This window comes from Podarcis gaigeae (assembly GCF_964106915.1).
Source record: "Podarcis gaigeae genome assembly, chromosome: 5".
NCBI lineage: Eukaryota > Metazoa > Chordata > Lepidosauria > Squamata > Lacertidae > Podarcis > Podarcis gaigeae.
The window spans coordinates 35,126,601-35,131,845 of NC_139681.1; positions in this window are offsets into that span (position 1 = coordinate 35,126,601).

Below are 5,245 nucleotides of genomic sequence, written 5' to 3' on the forward strand. Positions count from 1 at the left end.
AAATCATATTGGCATTTATCGGTTCTGAGGGTGCCCACACCTGAAAGAATTTCATGTACTGTTGGAAAAAGGGGGGGGGGTTAAATAGGCATAGCTATCAGAGTCAAGTGCTTTCAAGAGTTGATTCAAAAACTGGCACCTCTAGGTCTAACTAATGTGGCATGCTTATTTGCACAAGGGTGAAAACATCCCAAACAAGAAGGAGAATTGTTCATTTGCCGCCCCAGTGAGATCATCTCTTCAGTGGGTGTTAAAACACTATTTTTCAGCCCTCTACTCCTTCCCAGTGTTGACCAGTGTTAATTATCCTAATCTCACTTGGTTTGAACACATGTAATGCCGAATAAAAACTATTTCTTTGGGAGTACAGTATTTGTTATCCATATTATGCTTATTCCAAAACTAGGCAGAAGAGGGCGCTGCCTGCATTTCTGATACGTTTTTTTAAAAAAACAAAAACAAAACAGCTTTCCAGTAAAGACTCACTTTCATTCATTGGAGGGAAGAGTTCTTTTTGGAAGCGTTTTGTTTAATCATTTATGCCTTTTGTTTGTTCTACTTGTGACTTTCTTCAACCACACTTCTTGTGGTATAAGCCATTTAGCCGAACCTGGAAGTTTCATGTCAAAATCCACACAATACAAAGGTCAACAATTTCTGGTAAGAGCTTCCCAGCTGACATCACAACCTTGTTATACAAAAGCTTAAATGAAGTTGTGTGTTCAGGCTTAAACAGACATCTCTTTGAAGCTCCTAAGGGAGAAAAAATACAGAGGGATCTGGCAAAGGAAGCTTTGTGCAGCTATTGTGCAGCTATAGCTTTATTCAGTGCTTTTTTCTGGGGGGGACGGGACACAGAGGTACACGTACCCCTAAACATTTTGTGAACCTTTGCACTTTTGTCCATTTACTGTATTTATTTTCCCCAATTTGAACTATAAAATGGTGATTTTTCTTGAATCAAAATGAGAGTACCCCTAAACATTTTTTTAAAGAAAAAAGCACTGGCTTTTTTACATTGTCAAAGTAATCAGCGAACTGTAATGCAAACCTGCACAAGTTGAGGTCCACCGAGCCAAATGGGATGCCATTAGCTTATGTATGATAGCCTGCAGAGTGTCTGACAGCCCACCTGTTTTTTAAGTTCCTGGCAGGCACAGAAAAAGAGTCTGATGGGCTACCGTCCATGACCAGTGAGCTAGAAGAATACACACAATAGTCATAGTATCATGACAGTATTAAAAAACAGCATAGATGTGTTACAAATAAATACATTGAGATTCCAGGGAAACGTCTCTGTATTTACTAGTGGGGAGTGCCTCGGAATTTGCAGAAACAAAAAAAGAAGTGATTTTTTAAATGGATAGTGCAATTTGCGAGTTCTCCTTCAGGCTAAAGGTCAGCAAAGTCAAACCAAATCCACACTTGGTTCCATCATCTTGATTCAAAATGGCACCCAACATCCAACAGTCAATAAAGACCTCCCCCCTCACCTTGGCAACCCTTATGCCAAATTTGGAAACAATATCTCAAGAGGCAGCTGGACCTAAGGAGGTTAGATGGGCAGACAAACCATTTTCCAAAGCTTATGGTAGAATTATATTTATACTCTTGACAGAGTGGATCACAGAATTACAACATAGGAAGCACCCTATGCCATATCAGAGCAGTGGTCCCTCTAGGTTGGCTGCCAGTGGTTGTCCAGGGTTTCAGGCAGGGCTCTCTCCCTTTCCTGCTTGCAGGCCCACTCATGAGGCAGGATGAGGGGACTGCCTCAGGCAGCAGGATCCGTAGGAGCAGCAGAACCCCTCGCTCCTGATGTGGATCTCCCCTCACCCCTTCTGCCCTAGTGAGGAGGGGAACGCCATTTGGTGGTTTACCTCAGATGCCAAAATGTCCTGGGTCGGCCCTGCCTATGTGAAAATGCTGGGAATAGGAAGCTAGGCCCTTCTGCAGGTGAGACAGATACTCTACCACAGAGCTATGGCTCTTCCCCATAGAGAAAAGCACCACTCCCTCTTTTTCCACTGCCTGGGACGTTGGGTGTCAATGTAGCCAAAACAGCACAACCAATAAACAAAAGTGTGGAATCGGCCTATGCGTTTTGCCCAAGTACAAAAAATAAAATAAAATTAGGGGGGAAACAGCTGTAAAAGAGAGAAATCCCTCAAAGCAGCCAAATGAGGACAAATGAATTTCATTTGTGGAGAAAGCTGCAAACCAGGGTGGTGGGTTGAGTGTTGCCCTGTGGCACCAAAGTCCAGCAGACCAGGAGCCCTGCAACTGCAGGTGCAACATGATATTCCACATTAAGCACCTTCCTCTCACCAAGACTGATTGTAGTGAATTACCAAGTCGGCTACAAAAGTGCATTCATATTTAGCTTCCCTCTCAGTGAAACTGCCATGAATCCGTGTTCATTGACAGTGCATGAAGAAGTTGATTGATACTGCCCTCAGTGACTTTGCTCTCAAGGACCTTCTTGTGGATTGCAATTAACATGGCCAGATCAGTCAACTGAGCAGCCTTTTGTTTGGATTCTCACCAAGAGCAAAATCAGGCCTACGGATGTTCCCAGCCCCAGCTGCAAAATTAAACTAGCTGCTCTTATTTCACACTCAAGGGGGGAGTGTGACAGCCATGATTTCCATGTGGGTCTCTCCTTTTAAGAAAAGCCCATCCATTTAGAGACACTTCCTTAAAAGAAGAGAGTCATTGACAACTGTCCCAGGGCCATCAAGACAATCTCCAGCAGTCCTGCTTGTTCCCTTAGCCCTCTCCTGATCAAACCTCAGTCCTGCAGCCAAGAAGCACAGGGCTTCAAGGGATATCTAGACAAACCCGCCCAAACTAACAATGCAATACACAATTTTTGCCAAATCAGTCTCTTCCCTATTTGTTCTTCAATCACCATTGTCTTAAAGTGAAGTTCCATCTCAATGAAGTCTTACTAGCCCTTCTGTAATTATTCTGTTGATAATGCCTGTGTATAGTCAGCATTTTGAAGAACTGTCAATACAGCTTCAAATAATCCGGGGGCAGGGAAATTTCACCCTCCTTGAAAAGCAAAACCCTTTTGTATTCATAAATTGTGCAGCAGCAGCAGACTGGCCCTGTACAGATCCCAGGTAGATATTGCAACTAAGAATGGAAGAACCTCTTGTAACATACTCCCTGTATAGTTTCTTGTTTTTATCATAGTAGCTTAACTTCTCTGCTTTTTCACTTCATTTCTCGCTGAGATCTGTTTCTAAAAATACAATTTCAATATTTGTTGCATGTAGAAAACTGATGGCTTAGATCAAAAGCCTGATCTCCTCAAGCTCAGATCATATTCTGAAGACAACAAAAGCTGCTTCCAAGTATATGTTTATTGTGGGACCAATGCTTCATGCTTGAATATTTCAAAGGCTTATTTGCACATAATTTATCCACTTTACGGAAGGTTAAGCCACTCTGAGTCTGATCATTGCCTAAATGAGTGTCTGCTTAGGAATCCCGTGTACACTGCCTTGAGTTCTGTGATGGAAAAGAGGTGGAATATGAATTTAGTAAATAAATAAGATAGTTATACAACTCGGATACATCCCAAATGTACTCAGCATAATCCTAAGGCACTTGTGCACTTTATGCACTTATATCCCTTATGCACTTTACAGTCGCTTCTCCCCTGTAAACCATGGCACAAGTGGATCTCAATACTACCCACTGTGAACTGCAATAGGGACCATGACAAGGTTATCCTTTTATGTACCTCAATGGCTGACTTGCATGAGAAAGTCAAAACATAGGCAAAAGGAAGGGATCAGCTGAGGCACATAATGGAAGAACCTCTGCTGGAGTGGGGCCCAGTGAACCTATGAAATGTCTCAAGAGTAAAGGTTCTATTTGTTTATGTCATCGTAGCTTGGAAAGATTATTTAGGACAAGGATGGCGAACCTGTGGTCAACCAGGTGTTGGACTCCAATTTCCATCAGCCCTAGTCAGCATCAGGGATCAGAGATGATGGGAATTGTAGTTCAGCAACATCTGGAGAGCCAAAGGTTCCCCAGTCCTGTGCTGGAGAGTCCTGCTCTCCCTGCACCTCACCTGAATCGGTGTCTGGTTCAAGGGCCAACCTTGTGTGGTCTGTCCTAACGGACAAATAAATTGGTACCAAATGCCCAAAATGCTTGGAAATGTATTGATGCTGATCTCCTTTGGGGGGGCAGCATTCTTCAAAGGTTTCAGACTTATAAAAGGCACTTAAAATGAATACACGTAGGATCTAAACTGATTGATTAAGAGATGAAAAGGGCAGATCTAATGGAATCCCAAAAGAAAACAGCTTGTAATACCTTTGTAGTCCACACACATTACTGAGATTCCCTGAAAGCTTCTCTTATCATCATAGTTCTAGGTCAGTGACTCACAGGCAAAGGCATCTGGCTGAAGGGAAGGGAGGGGGCTTCTCTATAAGGGACTGGTTGAGATATTTTGTAGTTAAGCTACAATATCCACTGACGTCTGGCACTGTAGAATTCAGGAATGGGATTCATCACACCAAAAAGAGGCTGTACCTTCTGCAGTTCTTTATTGTTGAATTTGGTCATTTTATTCTTGTTGGTATTTAGTTGCAGGCAACTTGTTCCAACTAACCATGAGGAATTTATTTTATTATTTATACCTTTTATTAGATTAATTTATCAGTTTAAGCATAGAATATATAAACTGTATGGGTATGATCCAGTGATGTCATTCAACTGATGGTTTCTGGGTTTCTATCAGTGGAAACACCCTCACTAACTCTCTAAATCTGGTGACCCTCCAGAGCAGAATTAGGTGAAGTATGGGGAGCTGCCTGTGGAAGTTAGCTATGGTTAGATTATAGAAGCTAACTTCAGGCTATGGTTTATGGAGCTGGTTTGTTTCAGCTAAGAATACTTGGGATTAACCATAGTTTGTCCAGGTCTGGATGGCATGACTGTGTTCAATCTAAACAGAAGCTATTGATCTTCTGTCTGGGAAACTGAAGGAGAAGAGAGGAGGAGTATATGAAGGCCCAGTTCTTACCATGGCTCATCCTCAGAATGCTAAACCAGTGTTTAGCAAGCTGGGCAATAGACCCACCCTTTTTAAATAGATTCAAATGAGACACATTTGTTCAAGAATGACATATTTAATTTATTGGAAGGAACGGTTATATTCTAGTGTGATTATGTGTGCAATTATTTTGCTAAGTGCAAAACTCAGCATTCCCATGGA